We start from the raw sequence: 23,731 nt of genomic DNA, 5'->3' as shown, positions 1-23,731 counted from the left end.
ACATAAAGTCAGGCTGAGGTGAATCCTGAAGTCTGCATAGTTCCATATCTACTTATGAACTAGGAATTAGATATCAGGGACCTATAAGTCACCACCTGGATCTGATTCGTGGTTTAATCGTTCTGTACAAATCACCAGTGTTTGATAAGACAACAAGCTGAGAAAAGTCAAGTTTAAAGACTAATATGAACATATATGAATGAGATGATGGCAAATGTTGAAATAAATAATTCAGTATAACACCAGTAAATCATCAAATATCAATTGCTGTTTTGCACAATACATTACAATACCTCATATAACTGCTGCTAATATATTAAGTGTTCATTACAGTATTTTTGCACATTTTGTACTGTTTGTTCGCACTGTCTTTTGTCCTGACCATCTTCTTGTCTTGTGTCTCACACTGTGTACACCGGGTTGCACAGATGAACTTTATTTGTCTAGGACTAACTTACTTACTAAGTCCTTATCTCTGTGTTGTTCTATGTAGCTCCATGGTCCTGAAGGAACGTTGTCTCATTTCACTGTGTACTGTGTCAGAGATATATGGGTGGAATGACAATATAAGCTTCTTGACTTGATATTACTGCATCAATGGTGCTAGTTGTAATTTTTAAAATAATCATGCAGAACAGCACTCGATCCAGCAATGAAGCTTAATGAAGACACTATCAATATCATAAAATTATCATTTTTGTGCAGAATGTAGGCAATTTTATTACACTTTTAATTGAATGTTTTACTAAATTGATTGTGCACTCTCTTTCAGTACAAAAAATGACTGAGTGGGATTATAATGCACAACTGTACAAACATAGCACATAAAGCAGAGTGTGAATGAAAATGAACACAAAGACTTTCTAAAAGACTTCTCTAAGCTCTTGGCACTGCAATTGGCTACGGCATGTATTAAGTGTACAATCATCTTTTGAGTTCATGCTACTGGAGCTCATGTCATGTTTCAGATCTACACACTGTTTATGAGCAGATTCCACATGTGCCGCACAGTGGCGCACTTCCAAGAAGCACACACACATATTAATATGCATAATATGACTTGTTATATTATTAAATTGTGTGAACATTTCCTGCTAAACTAGTGGAAAATATTTTTATTTTTGCTGTTTGGAAAGCTGCATTTACTGTATGTCACCTTATTCTTCCATGAAATATAAAAATAAAAAAAATCTGAAGGTCAGTATTTCAGAAGATCTTTTCCCTGTTGCTAATGGCAGTTCATAATCTGTGCAGTTTAATAGAACAATTAATTAGATTGATGAATAAAAATGACAGAAAGAAATGTCTCATCTTAAAAAGAGGCTAGCTGAGAGTCAGTAGCGCACTGCAATCTCCCACACTATATCCCACACAGTGGTAGCAGTTTTACATATACAAAACATAAAAATGCCTTGAAGGACAGTCATATTAAATTATGACTTCCAGTCATAATGTGTTGATTAATTCTCTACAACAGCAGCTCTGACAGCACAGCGGCTGCACAACAGAGATTTATATTAATGTCCTCAATCTAAAACATTATTGTTTCTATAGCAACAGCTCATTGACAGGGACAGAAGATATGCCACATCAACAGTTTTAAAAAACATGCCATCATAAAAATTTAAACTAGCGGTTATCAAACAACGAATTTAAAAACCTGACCTTGACCCTGTCAGCTGTCCAACTATAGACCAATATCAAACCTCCCCTTTATCTCCAAGATAACAGGTTTGTTCTTCTCAGTGAAGCACCTGCTCTGGTTATAGGAGACTCCATCTTAAAGCATGTGAAATTAGCTAGGCCTTTAGGGGCTCCAGCAGCACTGATTAGGTGTATTCCAGGAGCCAGGATGCCGGACATAGCAGGTCATCTTATGGTCTTAGGCAAGCATAGGTACTCGAAGCTAGTTTTTCATGTAGTATCTAACGATATACGCCTTTGTCAGTCAGAGGTTACAAAGAGTAATATTGTAGAGGAGTGTAAATTAGCAAAGGTGATGTCCGATGCTGTAGTATGATCTGGCCCCATCCCAATGTGGCGTGGTGATGTAGCTTACAGAACTGATGGATGTCCAGGTGGTGCTCCAAAAACAATGTTGAGGGCAAGGCTGGCCTGTTAGGACGGGACGGTGTCCATCTCACACGGGAAGGTGCTGCTCTCATTTCTTGCAGCATAGCACATAGTTTAAGAACAGGCCTAGTTAATCAGTGACAATCCAAAGCCAGAGCCAGGGAGCAGACAAGCAGGATAATCTGACCATCAATAAACACTCAGAAAATTAGTTTTAGTGACCTTATTAGCATAAAATTAGATCATAGTGAATGCAGAGCCAGCTCCTTTGATCTGAAGCTAGGACTGTTAAATATAAGATCTCTAACATCTAAATCTCTTATTAATAATAAAATAATTACTGATCAGAAGTTTAGAGTTCTGTGTTTAACAGAAACATGGATCAAACCAAACGAGTATGTCACATTAAACAAAGCTTCTCCGCCCGGTTAAAGTTATATACATCAGCTGCACCTAACAGGCAGGGGAGGAGGCAGGGGAGGAGGTGTCGCAGTTATTCATGATGATAAGCTCGGCAAGAATCTAGACATATGTTTAACTCATTCGAAGTTCTTCATACTAACATATATGTAGCCACAAAAAATAAGTCCTCTAATTGTTATTTACAGACCTCCTGGACCATATTCTGAATAAATCTGTGAATTTGCAGATTTCATTTCAAAACTAGTTGTGTCTTTAGACAAAGTAGTAATTGTTGGAGACTTATTTTGATAAGTTAGAAGATCCTCTGAGAACAGCAGTTATTTCCATATTAGATTCAGTAGGGTTTAACCAGAATGTAATAGGACCCACTCATAATGGAGGTCTCACTCTTGATCTCGTTCTAAACCTCGGATTAAATATAGAAAATATAGTCACAGTGTTTCAATCATAAGTTATCTCTGACCACTATGTCATTTCATTTAAAATGCGCTTTGGACACGATATTTGCAATTTGCCACATCACCGTGTTAAATGTACATTTACATCTGCTAGTGCAGACCAAAAAATAATTATATGATAATTCTGAAAGACTGTTGGTACAAAAAATCTGCTAGATCAGTGTATTTCTCCAGCCTTATTGAAGATAACAAAAATAATCCTACATTTTGATTTAATACTGTAGCAAAATTAATTAGGAATAAAAACACTGTTGAAAAGCGCACACCATCTATTTGTAGCAGTAACGACTTCATGAATTATTTCAATGGAAAAATTGATAACATCAGGCAGAAAATTCAGACCATTAATTAAATACCAAACAAACTGTTTGATAATTCCATAGATAATATTTCTGTTTTTGTTCAGTATTTAGACCGCTTTAATCCCCTTCAAGAGACTGACTTATTTTCATTAATTTCTTCTTCAAAAATATCAACCTGCATACTTGATCCATTACCCACATGTTTCTTTAAACAGATATTACCAGTAAACCTCCAACCCATTCTAAATATAAATTCTTCCCTTAGCACTGGCTATGTGCTGAAAAAGATTTCACGGCACAAATCTTTTATCAAACCTTTGATTAAATAACCTGAACTCGACCCAAGCCAGCTGTCCATCTATAGACCAATATCAAACCTCCCCTTTATTTCCAAGATCCTAGAAAAGGTTGTAGCTCAGCAGTTATATTCAGACCTACATAGGAATAATAGGGTTAGAATAATTAGCTTCCATTGTTATGCTGATGACACGCAGCTATATGCTTTAGCTAAGTCAGATGTGAATCACCAGATTAATACGGTCTTTCTATTACATCATGTGCAGCAGTAAAATATCTTGGTGTAATTATTGATACTGGTCTCTCATTTGAAGCTCAAATAAAAAATATTATAGCACAGTATAACACAAGGGTAGCATATTTTCATCTCAAAAACATTGCTAACAAGATAAGAAATATGATGTCATTACATGATGCAGAAACACTAGTTCATGCATTTGTTACCTCTAGGTTGGATTATTGTAATGTTTTACTGTCTGGATGTTCCAGTAGGAGCATAAACAAGCTCCAGTTAGTCCAGAACACAGCAGCTAGAGTCCTAACTAGAACCAGAAGATATGAACACATCACCCCTATCTTATCCTCTTTGCACTGGCTCCCAGTCAAGTTTCACATTGATTATAAAATACTATTATTAACCTATAAAGCACTTAATGGTCACGCGCCAAGGTACCTGAGTGATCTCTTGGTTTTTTTATGATCCTTCATGCCTACTTCAATCAAGTAAAAAAAGTCTCCAGCAGGGGGCAGAACTTTTTCTTACAGAGCCCCACAGTTATGGAACAGACTTCCAATTAGTGTTCAGGACTCAGACACAGTCTCAGTGTTTAAGTCCAGGCTAAAAAGCTTCTAATAAATAGCTTTTCTTAGGTAAGTGGGGGTAGATCTGGAGGGTTCATGGTCATAGAGTGTTTGGTGAACTGGGTTGTCTGAATGTTGCCTTTCCACCCTTGCAAGTCACTCAGGTTTGCAGACTGGAGTGGTGGGACACTTTACACACCCAGGAAGCCCTCATGTCTGTGTCACCTTCTGGCTCTCACTTTTAATTATGCTGCTATAGCTAGTCTTGATGGAGTCCCTGTCTGCACTTCGCACATAATTTACATTGTCCATCACCATTCCAATTCCACTAGAAATTATTAGGTATAATTCCTCTCTCTCTCTCTCTCTCTCTCTCTCTCTCTCTCTCTCTCTCTCTCTCACTCCCGTGCTCCCAGTGTTCGAATTCCTAGTCTGATCACCTCTTCTTATGGAACTTCGTCGATCCTGATGTTCGTCCCCTGTTTGGAGTCTTGTCACCCTGTGGTCACCCTGCCATGGAGTTATCTGCATGTTCAGCCAGTGACTCATGGGATTGTTGTGGATGGACCCACCTGGAGACTGTCATGCCTTCTTTAACCAATGTTGTGTCAGTCAGCTGTATGGTCTGGACTTTATCAGCAGGAAGAAATTAGTGTTGAGTCTGAGGTGAACTCAGAGTTTACAATGAGCCATTAGTTCCTCAGGAGCTCTCGGCTGCACTATTATAAACTATTGTAGTAAGGACATTATTAACATTTACATTATTTACTGTCCAGTGTCACCCAAATGAGGATGAGGTTCACTTCTGAGTCTGGTTCCTCTCAAGGTTTCTTCCTCATATCATCTCAGGGAGTTTTTCCTCACCGCCGTCACCTCAGTCTTGCTCATTAGGGATAAATAAATAGTATTTTAAATTCATATTTTTAAAATATAAAATAAAAATTTAAAATATTTTTCTTTTTATTATATATACAGTCTGGCAAATAAGTATTTGATACACTGCCGATTTTTCAAGTTTTCCCACTTACGAAGAATGGAGAGATCTTTAATTTTCATCGTAGGTACACCTCAACTGTGAGAGACAGAATCTAAAAAAAATCCAGAAAATCACATTGTATGACGTTTTAATAATTAAAAAATAAAATTAAGTGATCATAAGTATTTGATCACCTACCAACCAGCAAGAATTCTGGCTCACACAGACCTGTTAGTTTGTCTTTAAGAAGCCCTACTCTCCTCCGCTCATTACCTGTATTAATTGCACCTGTTTGAACTCACCTGTATAAAAGACACCTGTCCACACACTAAATCAATCAGACACCTGTCCACACACTAAATCAACCTCTCCAATATGGGTTAGACCAAAGAGCTGTCTAAGGACACTAGGGACAAAATTGTAGACCTGCACAAGGCTGGGATGGGCTACAGGACAATAGGCAAACAGCTTGGTGGGAAGGCAACAACTGTTGGCAAAATTATTAGAAAATGGAAGAAATTCAAGAGGACTGTCAATCTCCCTCAGACTGGGGGTCCATGCAAGATCTCACCTCGTGGAGAATCAATGATCCTCAGAAAGGTGAGGGATCAGCCTGGAACTACAAGGGAGGACCTAGTCAATGTGAATTGTTAAGCATGGGGGTGGGATGGATGGGGCCATGTATCATGAGATGTTGGCAACAACCTCCTTCCTTCAGTAAGAGCATTGAAGAAGGTCTTTCCGCATGACAGTGAACCCGAACCCAAACACACAGCCAGGGCAACTAAGGAGTCGCTCCATAAGAAGCTATTCAAGGTCCTGGAGAGACCTGCTCAAGACCTGAACCCAACAGAAAATCAATGGAGGGAGCTGAAACTCTGTGTTGCCCAGCAGGAGCCCCAAAACCTGAAAGATCTGGAGAAGACCTGTATGGAGGAGCAGGCCAAAGTCCCTGCTGCAGTGTGTGCAAGCCTGGTCAAGAACTACAGGAAAAAATTGACCTCTGTAATTGTAAACAAAGGTCTCTATAAAAAATTAAGTTCTATTTTTCTATTGTATCAAATACTTATTTCATGGAATAAAATAGAAATTAATTATTTAAAAATCATACAATGTGATTTTCTGATTTTTTTTAGATTCTGTCTCTCACAGATGAGGTGTACCTACGATGAAAATTACAGATATTCTTTGTAAGTGGGGAAAACTTAAAAAAATCGGCTGTGTATCAAGTACTTATTTGCCCCACTGTATGTATTTTTTCTCTTCCGTTTATACTTCTGTAAAGCTGCTTTGATATAATGTGAATTGTTGAAAATGCTATACAAATAAATTGAATTTGAATTTATTTGGTATGGTAACAGTAACACCTTACGTATGATTTACTAATTGAACATTTACATTACAGCCTGGGACAGGTTTTTAAACCATAATTCAGTGTTGCTTTTGTTAATTACAATTTGCCCAGCAACTTCTAATTTGTTATCATCATTAATGAGAGAATACAAATTCAATTTATTTGTAAAGCATGTTTAACAATTCCCATTGTTACAAAGCAGCTTTACAGATTTATAAACACAGAAGAGAGAAAAAAAAAGAAATAAATATATAATAAGAAGTAAAAATTATATAAGAATACATACAATTAAAGTTTAAAAAAGAGAAAAAAGAGAGTGTTCTATTACAAATATGTTGGACTCCAGTGGTGTGTTCTGCAGTACTGAGCAATATTCCGACCAAGAAAACATTTAAACATACTGATATATCCTACTTTTTTTCATATGTTCAAGATAGAATGACCATAATCTTCCATACACATCCATGATCCTGCCAACTGCATTGAGACAATGTGAATTGTTAAAAGATCTACACAAATAAATTCGAACTCAACTGTGATCATTCAGACTCTAATTAGACTAATGATTGGACATGCTTTAATGCTTAAATCTCTGTTGTGCAGCAGACAATTTCACTTGGATACTCTAGCCTTAAAGCTAAAACTCTATTTAAAATCAACAATGATCCTGATGCTTAAACTGTAGATCCTTCAGAGCACTCTGTAATGTTGGAATTTATACTGTACATCCATTTATGAGTAATGACCTATAATCACAATCATCGGATCAATCATCACAATCACAAGCCTCAGCAAGTTTTACCTCATCCACAGTCACCTCTGATTTGTTTGGAATAAAACTAAACTTACATAATACCCCAGAACTGCAACTATATTCCAGAACTATGTCTTTCGGAGACATAAGCACTATTCGGACGGGATTAGTTTTACGTGGTGACGTGGGGGTAAAGTAATTATTACCAGAGCTTCTCTGTGATTTTAGTCCCGTCCGAATGTGCCATCTCGGTAATCATTACGGACAATGTCAGTAAAGATTTCGGCGACTTTTACCTTCTGTAAAAAGGTCCGGAAAAATTACCTCAGGTAATACTAATCCCGTCTGAATAGACCCGCTGTAAATATGTACGGTAAAATTCCGTCATTTCCTGTTTAAAAGTAGTTTTTGCCGCGTTTTGCAAGCATGGAGGCGCCATGTTGTCTGTTTGCGCACGTGATAACAGGAAGCAACGTCATACGCACATGACGACAAGGAGGTTACTGTGGTGCGTAAAGCGAGTTACCCCTCCCACTTCTGCTAGTTTTACTGAGATGTCTTGTCCCGTGCGAATTGGCCAATTAATATTACAGACGTCCTGAGGTAAAATTGCATTACTCCACGTCCCCACATAAAACTAATCCCGTCCGAATAGGGTTATAGATGCGTTCATAAGCAGAGCTGCAATTTAGCATAATACTACAGGCTAACAATACATTAATATTGTAGAAGAATGAGCTAAAAATAAGGCCACCCAGTAACATGCAAACCATCGATATGCAGCATTGAGGTAAAAAATTCAGACTATTAATTTTAAACCTGATTATTTCAATTTCAATTCAATTTTTATTTGTATAGCACAATTCACATTGTCTCATAGGCAGCTTTGCAAAAGTACGTATATCATTTTTAAGATAACTCTATAGATAACAATATTACTTTATCAGAGCATTTGCACACAAGGTACTGTACAGTGTCCTTAACCATTAAAGCTTGGTGGGCCTGGGATCTCTCTTTCTCTCTCTCTCTCTCTCCACCTCTGTTGAGCTGCACCTGAGCTCCCAGTGTTCTTGACTGCTTTCTCTCTCCAGACCTGACCAACCTGATCCCCTATTTCTGATTGGAGTCACACAATTTAGTGTTGCTCACTGCTGATGAGGATTGCCCCACATAAACTACCTGTAGCTCTATGGGACTGCTGTAGATAGAAACTCTCCAGGGACAATGGAGATAGCTTTGGTCTGAAGATAACAGTCAGTTTCTCACTCAAGTCTCCATCAGAGAACAGACTTAAAGTTATAACTAGAATTCAATTAAATTTAGTTTATTTATATAGCACTTTTAACAATTCATATTGTCTCAAAGCAACTTTAAAGAAGTATAGAAACAGAATAAAGATGTAAAGTTTAAAATTTTGTTAATATTTATCTCTAATATATATCCCTAATGATCAAGTCTGAGGTGATGGTGGTAATGAAAAACTCCCTGAGCTGATATGAGGAACCAAACTCAGAAAGGGAACCTCATCCTCATTTGTGTGACACTTGACAGTAAATAATGTAAATGTAAATAATGTAATTTCTACAACAGTTTATAGACTAGTGGAATTGTGTAACCTTCTTAGGAACTAACAGGCCAGGGTCATTTCTGAGTTCACCACAGACCCAAATGAATGAATTTCTTGGTTAAAGCAGTTACACATTTTGAGTGTATTCTTGACACCATTATGAGTAATAAATTTAAATGTAACATGCAATTATTTATATTCTGAATTTGTATATTCTTGTACAGCTGAAAAATATTTCAGTCCTACAGGTTAGCAATACTCCAAAGCTATTTGTTCTAAAATTCTATAAATATTTGTTTATGAATTCTAGAGAATTACAAGACAATATAATAAACATTACAAGAAATACAAGAATACAGAAAATACAAGGTAACAAAATTTCTACAGGATAATGATACTGCAAAGCTAAATGATAATAAAATAAAATATATTTCAAGACCCTATTAAATGCAAATACATACAACACCAAACCTTCAAGTTAACAACACCAGAACTACTTCTTATATTATTTTTTCTCTATTTTCTACCTAATCTAATCATGTACAATTACCTCCCACCAGTCAGTGTTCGTTTATCAAACAGTGGCTACTAACCAGAAGGCTGATATGTTTTCTCCACTAAAAGACAACCAACTGCATATTTTTGAACTACTGCACCATAACACGATTAGAGTCAAGCGCTATTCACCCACGTCCACATGCATGAACTCACAGATGCCCATGACTGAGTAGTGTCACTGTGATCGATGAAGTATTTTGCTATCTTGACTCTTGGCCAAGAGTGCACAATAACAACATTTCATAAATACAAATTAACAATATTCCAGAACCACAGGTTAATGAAATTCAAGAACTGCAGTCTAATAATATTTTTGATCTACAGGTTAATGAAATTTCTGAACTATGATATTTCTGAACTACGGAAAAAGAACAGTGCAGAGATTTAGATTAATTTATGTATTTCCAGAGCTACAGGTTTATAAAATACAGAGCTACAGTTTAATGATCTTCCTAAGTAACAGTTTAATTAAATTTCATAGCTACATATTAGCAATATTTTAGAACTACATAATAATGATAATGTAGAGCTATAGGTTAACAATATTCTAGAGATACGAGATTAAATATTCCAGGGCTCTCATTCTCATATTTTCTCACTGCCTATTCCATTCAAGGCAGCAAAAAGACCATTCCAGTACAATGTCTTAATAATATTTTAGAACACTTTGTTAATAATATTACAGAGCTACAGGTTAGCGATATTCCAGAAATATAAATACGAAATTTCACACGTGGCGTAATTACTAACAAGCTACAAGTAAAAAAAAAAACAACCTCATATGATACAGAGCTGCAGGTTTGTAACATTAAACAGCAACAATAGTGTCTTTAACACACACACACACACACACACAACTGTACATGCCAAACAATGGCTCCATAGCCTCAAAACGAGTGTAAGAATGTTTTTAACCAAGTCTCTATCTCTCTCACACACACGCACACAAACATACACACACAAATGGCACCAAAAATACAGAGGAATCAAGCGATATCACAAACACACAAACACACACAGATATAACATAAAAATGACAAAGAAAATACAGTGGAAACACCAACACACACACATACACACACATACATACATACATACATACATACATACACACATACACACATACACACGAGCCATTAGCTTTTGTCATTCAAACAATCCATAATGTCTTACAAGCATGCATTCATCTCTCCCTCCCGGCTTCTCTGCCTCTCTCTCTTTCTCTCTCTCTCGTTTTCTCCCTCCCTCTCTCCCACTCCTTCGTTCTCTCTCTCTCTCTCTCTCTCTCTCTCTCTCTGCTGCAGAGATGGAGGAAGAAACGAGTGTGTACCTGTAAATGAACCAAACGCTGCGGTTTCTTGGGCCGACTGAAGGCCAGGAGGAGGAGAGGGAGAGAGGAAGAGATAGATCTCTCTTTCCATATCCCCCCATCGCCATTCCACCCCCTCCCCTCTCTCCTCCTCCTCCCTTTCTCCTCCCCCTGCCCGTTCACAGAGAGAGGAAAGAGGGAGAGAGAGAGAGAGAGAGAGAGAGAGAGAGAGAGAGAGAGAGAGAGAGAGAGAATTCAGACACTGCGACAGGGAGCAAATGAGAAAAAAGGAATGAGGGGGAAATTAAGTGAAAATACTGTAGAGAGTGAAAGACTGAATGATGGGAAGTGAGGAAAAGAAAGAGAAACTGAGATTGTGTGCGTGGGGGAAGGAGAGAACAAATAAGAGCTGGTGTTTATACAGTAGTCGTTTAATGTACACTAATACACACACACACACACACACAATCTCACACCCACAAAGAAAGGTTAATCAAGACTGACTCATTTTTCTTGGATGCACAATTTGTCTCCCTTTCTCACACACACACACACACCTTACATATTCAGTCCTATCTGGCACTGCATTTGTGTTATGATTCTGCAAAGAAGAGCCCTGATATGTGCACCAGCAGACTCACATATATTCTGCACTGTGCAATTGTTTTAGTCAAGTGTGAAGAATATTTATATATTCATTTATTCATTTACAAAATGCAATGTGAGTTATATTTGATGTGATGACCCTTTGGCTTCAAACCAGCATCTTTTCTTACACTTTCACAATGCTAGTGATTTTGTAGGATCAGATTTATTGTGTGATTAACCAGTGATACCAGCAGGTGCTGATGATCAGCAGTTTCATATGCAGGTCGAAGCCCAGTCAATAAGGTAAACAGACACAGCTGTGTAGAAGCCTCACACTGGGTGAGGAACCAAGCTCTGTTACTGAGGTGAGGTTGTGGAGATTTGTGGGTTGTGGGTTTCATGTCAAGACTGAGCACAGGAACAAGACACCAGGTGGTTCTACTACATCAGCAAGGTCTCTCCCAGGACAGAGCTCAGAGAAAACTATTGTTTTAGCATGTGATGTGCAAGCTCTTCTGAAGAAGCACAAAGAAACACAATGTTGAGGAGAGTAGATGCAGTGGACCAAAGAAACATAATGTTGAGGAGAGTAGATGCAGTGGACCAAGGAAAAATAATGCAGCAGATAAAAAACACAGCACACTTACTCCCCTTTAATATCAGAAGGTGTCCAGCAGTGACATCAGCACAGAACTGGAGGAAACCAGCATTACCCAGGTACACCCTTCTACTGTTTGGAGAAGTCTGGCCAGAAGTGGTTTTCATGGAAGAAGTGTGACTAAAAAGCCATACCTTGTTGAAAACAAGGCTAAGAGATTCAACTATACACAAAACAATAGGAACTGGGGACAGAAAAATGATGAGAGGACATGTGAAACGAGGCAGGTTGTTCACTGAAGGGATGGAGAGATTTCTGCAGAGAATTCTGCAGATGAAGTTGGAGATCTGGTCAGAATTAATGGTGTCCTCAATGCTGAGAAATACAGACACCTGCTTATCATGCAGTACCATCAGGGAGGCATCTGATTGACACCAAATTTATTCTGAAGCAGGATGACGACCCCAAGCATGTAGCCTAGTTCATTAAAAAAATCAAGTTAAGAAGTTAAATCAAGTTAAGAAGCTTTTATTGTCATTTCAACCATATATAGCTGTTGCAGTACACAGTGAAATGAGATGTTTCTCCAGGACCGTGGTGCTACATAAAACAAAGACAGAGCTAAGGACTTAGTAAGTTAGTCCTAGCCACATAAAGTGCAGCTGTGCAACCTGGTGTACACAGTGTAAGACAAAAGACATTGCAAACAAAAAATACAAGAGTATTTCACAAATAAGTTCACAAAAGACAATACACAAAAGACAACACACAAAAACAGCGCCAACCACTGTATATACTGTATGTTCAAACAATATTACATGTGCGGAAATACTGTAATGAACATTAGTATTAATAGCAGCAGTTACATGAGGTATTGTAAAGTATTGTGCAAAACAGCAATCGACAGAAATGTGAGACAGAATGTGCAAAGAGCAAAAACAACATATACTGTAAACATTTTTATATGGTGGTGCTGTAGACATGGATGTATATCCATCTTGATGTCACTTCCTGTGCTTGAATTGTTTGCCGCAGGTTTTCGTGTCGGTCGCATGTGTTTGTTTGGCTGAGTATTCTGATTCATTTTTCGATTATCTTTGAGTTTATCATTGTAAAAAAAAAAAGAAATTCCGTTCAATCCTTCGCATAAGAGGGACCAGAAATGCAGTTCAGATTTGCAGCCTGCATCCATCTCAGCCGTTTTGAAATGTCGAGGAGCCTAGAAATGAAAGCGCGACCTTGCGGAATGATCCGCATAGCAAACTTTAGATGTCCTAAAAGAGAAAGCAGTTCTTTTTTTTGAGATGGAGTCACATTCCAAGGTGTCTTTCATGATTTCTTTAATGCGATCGAGTTCCAAGGTGTCTTTCATGATTTCCCTAATGCGATCGAGTTTATCGAGGGGCAGCGAGGCTTGCATGAGATTGCTGTCTAAATTATTTCCAAGGAATTCGAATGTATTTGATGGACCCACTGTTTTTTTGTCTGAGAGGGGGATGCCCAATATTCTGATGGTTTCTTTCAAAATGTTGATACTTCGCTCTGGTTGTGAATTTGGGTAGTTGACGACGAGAAAATCGTCTAATAGGTGAAGGACGAATGGCAGCTTGCGATTATTTAGGAGAATCCATCAGAGCACTTCCCGATAATGTATCAAAGATGCGCGGGCTGCTAAACGTGAGTCTGACGGAAAAGTACAGTTTGTCACGCCATTGTACTCTGAACAGGTGCCATTGGGATGGATGAAGCGGCATAATTTTGAAGGCGTCTACGATGTCGGCTTTGCCCAGCCAAGCCCTGTTTCCGGCTGTTGATGAACTGGATAGCGTTGTCGACCGAGGCGTAGAACAGGGAAAAATTGGGGAGAGGAATCAGGCTGTTGATGCTTGGGACCTGTACGTTGTTATGGGGAGCTGATGAGTCTATGATTAGATGTTTTTTGCCCGAATACTTCCTTGTTGCTATGCCTAGAGGGTTAATCCTAAAGACTGAAAAGGGGGTATTATCAATGGTGCCGATCATGTATCCTTTATCTACCTCTCTCGCCAGAAGATTATCAACTACTTCAGGTTCCTTGAGAGTGTACAAATTTAGGAGTTGAGGGGAAGCATTGTCAAACCAGCCAAAAAACCTTGAATGAGTCTGGTGATCAAATAATGAACGAAACAGCGGTTAGGATGCTGCTTTGGAGAGAGCGAGCGTTCTCCGGGGACATACAGACTTTGGATGCCCATCTCCACAATAACTGTTCTTCGTCTTTGGTTTTAAGTGTGGATAGCGGATTTAGCGGATTTCGGGCACAGAGAAGGGGTGTGCGTGAAAGCGCCGCATAGAGAGCAAGACAGCGCAACCAATCCAGTCTTTGGTTAAGCATTTGGATATACATAGCTGACTTGGCCAAGAAAGATTTATGGTACTCATAGAAGAGAGTCACGCCGTAGGTCATAGCAAGGTCTGAAATGATTGCTAAGTAAGTGTCGAGTTCTGCCCTGCGCTCCGGATACGTGTTGCAAATAAAGTCTCTAAAAACACTGAAAGCGACGTTGAACTCGGGCATAGTTAGACGATTAGATAGCCTTAGGTCGTTATCTTTTAGGAGTACGGAAATGTCCCCACAGTCGACCATGCTTTTTTCCTGGACTTCAGAGCACAGCAGGATCTTAACGAAATTAACGCTGTTACCTGCGAGGATCTGGGTGCGCAGAGGGGGAGAGATGGCGGCAGCAGGTGGAAAGAAGGGAGCGCCGGTGGTAGGTGCTGGAAGGGCCGTTGCTAATGTGATGTAATGTGGGAGGAGATTTAGATCCATGTTGGCTGGTGAAGAGAAGGTGGGAGCATCAAGAACCGGTGGAGCAGGTGTTGTAGACGCGATGGCCGTGTTGGGGACGGACGAAGGTAGATTTTCCAGGGCTTGGATCCTGGTGTCGAGATTAGAGCATGATAGATGGATGTTCTGAAGGGATCGGTGGATCTTCTTGGATCGGTGAGGTGATATTGGGTCGAACGGTCCTTTTTTTTGAAGCTGACGGGTTGTTTGCACGTAGACAGTGTTTTCTTTTTTTCTTCTTGGGGCCGGAGGTATTTCGGGGATGTTTTCCAGGAAAATTTGGAATAGTTTTATTTGGAATAAAAAAATTGATTTTTTTGACAGGTCATTCTATAATCGGTGGAGGTGTTTTATAGGCCAGCCGAGGGCTTCTGCGAACCGATTCTGCCCTGGGAATTTTCCATAAAGCCAGGATCTTCTTCGGAGCTCGGATCGGACATGGTGAGTAGTATGAACTTGCTAGTAGTAGCAGTATATGCATACGATAGGGAGCAGCGTTGCTAGGTTGGATCGCAGCAGTGGCGATGTGCAGGAGCGGCTCGAAAGCAAGGATTTAAAGGTGGAGAAATTACGAAAGTCATACCGGATTGGTGCGTTTCATGGACAGCTGATTAGCAGCTGATGTGGCTGACTGCGTGGCCTGCCTGAACTAACGCGATGCTTGATTACCACAGCTAAATCAACTTTTTCGCTTCATCCCATTCCAAATAAATTACTGAAATAAGTGTTACATAAAGCTGGTGAGCCTCTTCTTAATATTATTAACTCCTCGCTATCTTTAAGTTATGTCCCTAAATCCTTCAAGTTGGCAATTATTAGGCCCCTCATTAAGAAACCTAATTTATATCCCAATGAACTATCAAATTATAGACCTATTTCACACCTAACGTTTATGTCTAAAATGCTAGAAAATGTTGTGTCTGGTCAACTGAGGTCCTTTCTACAGGAGAACAACATCTTTGAAGAGTTTCAATCAGGTTCTAGACCCCATCATAGCACAGAAACTACACCAGGTTACGTATGTAACCCGGTTCCCTGAGAAGGGAACGAGACGCTGCGTCTGGGCTGACACTATGGGAACGCTTCTGTGAGGAAGTTGTGTCTGAAGCACTGTGTGCAAAGGACACGTGACAAAGTGAATATGCACCATTAAGTCCATATAAGGGCATCTACATCACATTACTCCAGCTTCTACTTGTCTAAAGGAAGCGCGAGAGGACACCCGGGGCATGGCCAGCGACACAGCATCTCGTTCCCTTCTCAGGGAACCGTTTACATACGAAACCTCGTGTAGTTCCCTTTCGAGGGAACTCCACGCTGTGTCAGGGCTAACGCTATGGGAACGGCAATACCCACGCCGCCACGCACCGGTCGATGACTGTGCCAGAGGCCGTGAGAGAGCACGAGCAGTGTGGGAACAGACCATCAATGGCCCTGCAGGACCTGGGACCCTGGAGTGGGGTCCAAGTACAGGTTATAGAACCTGATAATGGTGTGCGGAGAGGACCAACCTGCCGCAGCACAAATATCAAGGGGGACACCTCTGGCCAAGGCACTGGATGAGGCAATACTCCTAGTGGAGTGAGCACTGATGCAGAGAGGCGAGGCAAGACCACACACCTCATAGGCCTGAGCTAATGGCCTCCACCACCCAGTGCGCCAGGTGCTGCCTGGAAATCAGATTACCCTTATTCCGGCCCCCAAAACAGACGAAAAGGGCTAAAAAAAAAAGAGCTAGAGCGGTGGACATAAGACCTCAAGGCCCTTACTGGGCAAAGCAAATGCAGCCTCTCCTGTTCCGTCGACTCATGGGGCGGGGGACAGTAGGCCCGCAGAATGACTGGACAGCCAGCCATCCTGGGTACCTTGCACCCTGGGGTGCAGAATAACCTTGGACATGCCAGGGGAAAAATTCTAGGCAGGCGGGGGCGATCGACAAGGCCTGCAAACCCCTCACTTTTTTGAGAGAGGCCAAGGCTAGGAGCAAAGCCAACTTCAGGGTCAGAAACTTTAAAGGCTGACTCCATGGGCTCAAAAAAGGTCCCAGGAAGGAAGGCGCAGTCTGCAGGAAGGCTTCAGCTGCCTGACACCATGCAGAAAGTGAGAGACCAGAGGGTGCCTACCCAAGGAGGTCCCAAGGACAGGCTCGTGGTTTGCAGCAATGGCGGCCACGTACACCTAGATGAACTAGTGTTCATTGCACCAGAGGCAAAAAAGCCTCCACTTCAGAGCATATAGCTTCCTAGTGGAGGGAGCCCTAGCATTGAATAGAGTCTCGGTCACCTCAGATGAGAGGCCTGCCTCTAGGAACTGGTCCCCCTCAGGGGCCAGACGCGAAGCTTCCACATCTTGGGGCAGGGGTATAGGATTGCCCCCTGCGCCTGAGAGAGGAGATCCTACCTGATGGGAACCTCCCATGGAGGGCCATTCAGGAGGGAGGCTAGGACCATGAATCAACTCGAGAGGGCCAACGAGGGGCAACTAGGAGAAGCTTGACCCAGTCATGGCGCACAATGGCTAGGATGTGCGGGAGCAGAGCTACCAGGGGAAGGTGTACAGACGGAGTCTCGGCCACGTCCATACCACGGCCTCCCGGCCTAAAGCGGCCAGATGAGAGAGGGAAAGCCACGGCGGACAGTGGGTCGACTCCTTGAAGTCAAACAATTGACAAACAATTGACACACATACACAGAGCGCTTCCTGAAGACAAAGAAGCTGGAGTAATGTGACGTAGATGCCCTTTTATGGACTTACTCCATAAAAATCACGTCGTCACGTGTCCTTCCCGAGACATTAAATTGGTGTGTTTGCACACAGAGCTTCAGACACAACTTCATCACAGAAGCGTTCCCATAGCGTCAGCCCTGATGCAGCGTCGAGTTCCCTCAAAAGGGAACTGCCCTCGTGAAAGTTACGAATGACTTGACCTTAGTGCTGCATTCCACACTATAGATCACAACATTCTCCTAGATCACTTACAAAATGACACAGGTATTCATGGACAGGCTTTAAGTTGGTTTAGATCCTACCTGTCTGATCGATACCATTTTGTAGAATTAAATGGTGAATCCTCCAGTTTATTACCAGTTAATTATGGAGTCCCTCAAGGATCAGTTCTAGGACCTCTGCTTTTCTCGATATACATGTTTCCCTTAGGGAACATCATTAGAAGGAAAGGGATTAGTTTCCACTGTTATGCTGATGATACACATATCTCATCAAAACCAGATGAAATAGCTAAATTGTCCAAATTAGCTGTGTGTTGTAACACCTCCTTTGTTTTAGATGTTACTCTGAGGGGTTCAGAAATTTGACCTGTGCTGATACACACCTTGATGAAGTTTTGAGCTCTTCTCTTGAGGTTGTAGTATTTTCTTTGTTTAGTTTGTGCCTTCTTTACGTTCTCTCTTACTGACTCATATAGAAATTTTTGGTGTTAGAGTACTATAGGCTGGTTGGTCAGGATCTGGTGGATTCTGTAAGGCTCTCTGCAGAGGACCTTTCAGTTGTCGTCCTAGTGCAATTTCAGCAGGTGAGTACCCGGTACTTTCGTGCCATGCAGTATTTAGTGCAAATCTGAACTCACATATCCACTGATCCTAGGTACGGTAGTTTTGTGCGACGTACATGGCAATCATAGTCTTCAAATTTCGATTGACCCGCTCAGTGAGGTTTGATTGAGGGTGGTATGCGGTGGTGAGCTTTTGTGTTACTTGCCACTGCTTACATACTTGGTCCAAGAGGTTTTTGGTAAATTGAGTACCTCTGTCAGACAGGATGAAGGCTGTTGTTCCCCATCTTGTGAAAATCTCCTCTATGAGAATCCGTACAATGGTTGTAGCCTTAGCAGCTCTCATGGGGAAAACCTCTACCCATTTTGTGACATAGTCGACTACTGTATAACCAGAAGATACTCATTCTGCCAGGTACTCTGTGGAAATGGTCCCATGATGTCCATGACCAGCATATATCCAGGCTCGACCATGGGTACACTTTGTAGACCACCTGCAGGTTTTAAGTTAGTGCGCTTATGCTGTTGACATTTCTCACAGTTTTTACAGTGCTGCCATACATCTGTACGTATCGATGGCCAATAAGCAAATTCTAAAAGTCGCATTAGAGTTTTGAATTTACCCAAGTGACCACTCAGGGGGCTGTCATGTGCATAAGTTAACATTACTTCCTTCAGTTTTGCAGGGACTACAATTTGAAGCCTTTGGCCTTCTTTAGAGTCTGGAAGGCTCCTAAACAACGACTCATTTTTAAAAACGTAGTGTGTTCTCTTAAGATCTGTGGTTTTTTGGGTCTTGGCTTTAACTATGATCTCTTGGCACTCTGGGTCATTTTTCTATTCATCAGCGATTTCTGACAAGTCCGATGGCAGATCACAAGTGACACAATTAAAACCACGCTTAGCTGGAGTGTGCAACAACACAGCCGGTGATTCAGCCTCATCTCTCCTGGATAACATATCCGGCACAACATTACATTGTCCTTTTCGATACAGTACAATAAAGTGATATCCTTGTAGTCTTATTGTCCATCTTTCCAATCTGGATGAGGATTTTGGATGTTGGAAAAGCCAGACTAAGGATGCATGATCAGTGATCACCTCGAAAGCTCTGCCTTCTAAGTAATGGTGCCACTTCTCTATAGCCCATACTACTGCTAGACATTCCTTCTCTGATGTCGAATAGGATCTCTCAGCACCTCTGAGCAAACGGGATGCATAGGCAATAACTCTCTCTTGTCTATCCACTTCCTGAGTGAAAACAGCTCCCAAACCCACATCACTTGCATCGGTCTGTACTTTAACCCTCTGGAGTCGATGAACGTGTATACGCGTTTTGTGGCATAATCTCCTGTTAAGGCCGAAATGAACTTAAATTACACTTTCAGTTTCAATCGTACAGATAAGAGCAATACATCAATTGAATCTGTAAAGGGTCTACTTTTATTTGTATACACACATAATAACAACAAAACACTGTGCTTTTGTAGAATAAAGAAAATATACACAGTGCGTTCTCTGCCATCTCGGTCACCACTCTTCACAGACACATAAATAAAACATCCCGAATCTCAGCGAATACTTGCCTCAAATACAAGATAAATATATGCATAGAAAGCTTGAAATGTCTTTTAACTTTTAAATAAACAAATTCAAGTCAAAAACAAATAATCTACTTTTATGTAATCCATAAGAAAGTAAGGAGTGGTCCAGTTTCTCCTGTTTCGCCTCATTATAGCCAATGTGTTCCCGCCTCCCTCTGAGCGCGCTGTTCATATGGAAATGAACTGAGGTGATTCAGGTAATCACGTACACGCCCCCAAGACACAGGAATGACTCAGTATATGACAGTACCTGTGTGCTTGGAAATGCCAGGCATGTGATGTTCACTTGTGTGTTCAGCTGAAAAGGAACTGTTTCCTAGAGTGGCACAAAGATGTATAACTGTTCAATTCTGGGTACTATGTGACAGAGTAGGTTAGTGGGCTTCTACAAACCTTACACCCTTTTTTATCTTGCACTCTTCCTGTTGACACTTTTTTTTGTTGCACAGTTTTGCCCTGATTGTGTCTTCTGTATTATTACTAACTTCTAAAGTTATTTTGTGTGATAGTTAAATATTCTAAATAAACTACAAACAAAAAATATACACATTTATTTTGTCCTCACATTCTTTCTTGTAACTCCTCTCTCAGTCACACACTTACCTGAAAGGCTCATTATGCAGATCATTATGCGGGGCTTTGTCTTCTCAGGTGTGAATCACATTAATATTCATGATAGTTGACGCCTACTCGCATATGCCCTTTACAAACATAAAGTGTCTTAGAAAATTTAAATCAATATATTGTTTTCTGTGAGCGAGTAAACATCATGATTTTCACATAATTTTGAAGCAAAAACTCTAGGCTACAAGATCCAGTTCTCAAAAGTCCTGTGAACCAATGTTCTGTATGTGTTTTATGGCCTTATTCAAGTGATGTAAAATGTTTCATTTTTCACTAACCACGCATAAACATTGTTTTCTCAAAAACACAATCATGTACATACATGCTGCTCACATATTATTGTAGTCCCGTTTGTGCTGATTACAGTGATATTAGACTTTAGCCATTTATATCTTTATAAGCAACTGAAAAAAGCCCAAATGTCAGGGTATGACAAAACTTCTCAAGGCCCTAAAAATACCCTTAGACTTCAGAGGGTTAAAAGAAGCATCAAAGTTAGGTGTAACTAAAACAGGTGCTCTAGTGAGTTCATCTTTGATGAGGTCAAATGAACCTTGACACTCGCCTGTCCACTTTAACTTCACTCCTTTCCTCTTCAGTGCGTGTAAAGGTGCTGCTTTAGTGGAGAAGTCAGGAATAAACCGATGGTACCAAGCTGCCAGACCAAGAAATCTCTGTACTTCTTTTAAGGACTTGGGAGTTGGGTATGTTCTGATTGCATCCACTTTGTCTGAATTCACCTTGACTCCATCTGTTGTGATGGTATGGCCTAAGTAGTCAAGTCCCTACCTAATATGTTACACTATATTTCATCTGTCTTGAAATACTGTACCTTGTAAAGCATTCTTGAGCTTGGGAAAGGCGCTATATAAATTAAACATATTATTATTATTATTATTATTATTATTATTATTATTATTATTATTATTAAGTGAATAACAGATGAACTTACACTTCTTGAGGTTCAGAGTGAGTCCGGCCTTGTGCAGACTACAAAACACTTGTTTAAGATGGTGCAGGTGTGTTTGGATGTCAGAAGAGTAGACAATAATGTTATCGATATAGATGCTCATGCTTCACTCCATATACGTACTTCACATTCACAGAGTACTTTGCCCTGGGTTTTCTGACTCTGGCCATTAGCGAGCATGAACGTTTGAGCACTTCTGATCAATTGTTCATCCTTCTTCTTCAATCTCTACCATACTTTTTGCTGCAACAATGAAAAGGTGCTTCCTGTATCAACTACAGCATTGAAGTACGAATGATTTAAAATTATGGGAGCTTGCAGTACATTGTTACAATAAGAGCTAAGAGTGGGATCCATAAGCATCTTTTCCTTGACTCCATCTTCTCTTGCTCTCTGCCCAGCCCTTCTCTATTTGCGTGCCGAGACGAACCAAATAATCAATTGTTTTTGCTGTTCCCCTTAACAGTGAAGCCAATCGAGGATTGCAGTTTCTCAACGTTGCTTGCACTAGCTCATTTTCATGATAGGGTTAATGTTTAGTGATATCACTCTGTAGTTAAAAGCAAAGTCTCTTATACTTTCGCTACCTGTTTGTCTGTAACTTCTGAGCAGCAACTTATTTGTGTTCTTCATTCAAAAACGAAAAAATGAACTTTTTGAATGAGAGCAAATCTGTAATATTTTGCTTCTCTGCTCTCCACCAGCTCTTAGCAGTACCCTTAAGACTCACAGATAATGCTGCTAACAACTCTTCATGATGCAGAGGTCTAAATTCATTGTACTCTTCAAAACGATCAATGAAATCAATGGGGTCTTCTGAATCCAAATTACTAAAAGTAGGCAATTCAAGTTTAACAGTAGAGAAGGGAGATACTGAAGAAAGATATGATACTTGCTTTGTGGTGTCTTGAGGAACTGAAGCAATCCTGGATGGTGTTTGAGACGTCTTATGAGAAGCAGTAGTGCTGGAATGCACAGGAGTGGGCATGATGGGTTTAATAGCTTTGAATTGTTGCTCCAGTTGTCTATCTCGCCACTTTAGACAATCCATAATGTTCTGACTCAGTTCATCAATTTTGGAATAACATTGCTGTTTGACACGATCCAGCTCTCTCTGTACACAGTAGCTAATTCTATCTTTGCAGGCTTTTAAATTTGTGCTCATTGTTTCTGTGGTGACAAGTTCACTGACTCTGTGCTCAAGAACAACAAGATGCTCTTTGATACTACACATGCGTTAGGAATTTTCATCATTGCCGAATTGCAGCTCATCTTCATGAAATTCAATAGGTGGAGGGGTAATGGTAAGTTGTCAGGTTTAACTGTATGCTCACCACCCTCTCTTTCTTCCTCCTCTGAATCTGAATACAACTCACTAAACGTATCTGTGAGATTTGTTACGGGATCTCTACGCTCCACGAAAGCTTCATCTGAATAATCAGTATTGGGTGCTGCTCTATCTTCCATTGCAGATGATGGTTGATTGTTTATAATATTTGTGAAGATACATCAATACAGTCAAAATTTATATTTTCTAACACAAGGGACTTTGTAAAGTTCAATTAGGAGCGTCCCTGTTCGGTCGCCATTCTGTAACACCTCCTTTGTTTTAGATGTTACTCTGAGGGGTTCAGAAATTTGACCTGTACTGATACACACCTTCACAAACAAATGAGCTTTTACAACAATTTTATTTATTTTTTTATCTGCAAGTGCTTATGTACACATGTGCCCCAAGTCAATGAATAAACTTGAAAGTGAGTGTTGGCTTTTTGTTTTTAAATGAGTCAATGAGTAGTGAACTTAGCGTTAGAATGCCTAGTTTTTCTGATAAGTGATGATGAAGATGGGATGAGATAAGCATGAAATCCACAAGGTTATTTGAGTGCGATGCAATGTTTTAAATCCCATGATCCACAGTGAGAGAGACAATTGTGGTCTTCCAGCTTGCTTTTAAATTGGGCTTCCAGGCCTCCAAGTAGTATTTATGTGTTTCATATTGAACGTCATTAAGAGACACCAGAGAAAAGAAAAGTAATGAAAAGTCCTTTCTAGAAAGAAAGCAGATAACTAACATTAGTGACTTTTTTAACAAAAAAAAACAGGAGGAATAATGGCAATCCATACATACAATTGA

The 23,731-nt window shown here is 40.2% G+C and overlaps 1 protein-coding gene across 1 annotated transcript in view; it reads right to left on the bottom strand.

Annotated features, from left to right (window-relative positions):
- Nucleotides 1-23,731, bottom strand: part of LOC132845450 (SH3 and multiple ankyrin repeat domains protein 2) — a 90,732-nt gene that overhangs the window by 16,841 nt on the left and 50,160 nt on the right. The gene's annotated exons all lie outside the window — the stretch shown is intronic.

The sequence above is a fragment of the Tachysurus vachellii genome, chromosome 5 (assembly GCF_030014155.1).
Source record: "Tachysurus vachellii isolate PV-2020 chromosome 5, HZAU_Pvac_v1, whole genome shotgun sequence".
Classification (NCBI taxonomy): domain Eukaryota; kingdom Metazoa; phylum Chordata; class Actinopteri; order Siluriformes; family Bagridae; genus Tachysurus; species Tachysurus vachellii.
The sequence above is the reverse complement of the archived record's forward strand: the minus strand, read 5'-3'. Positions and strand labels throughout refer to the sequence as shown.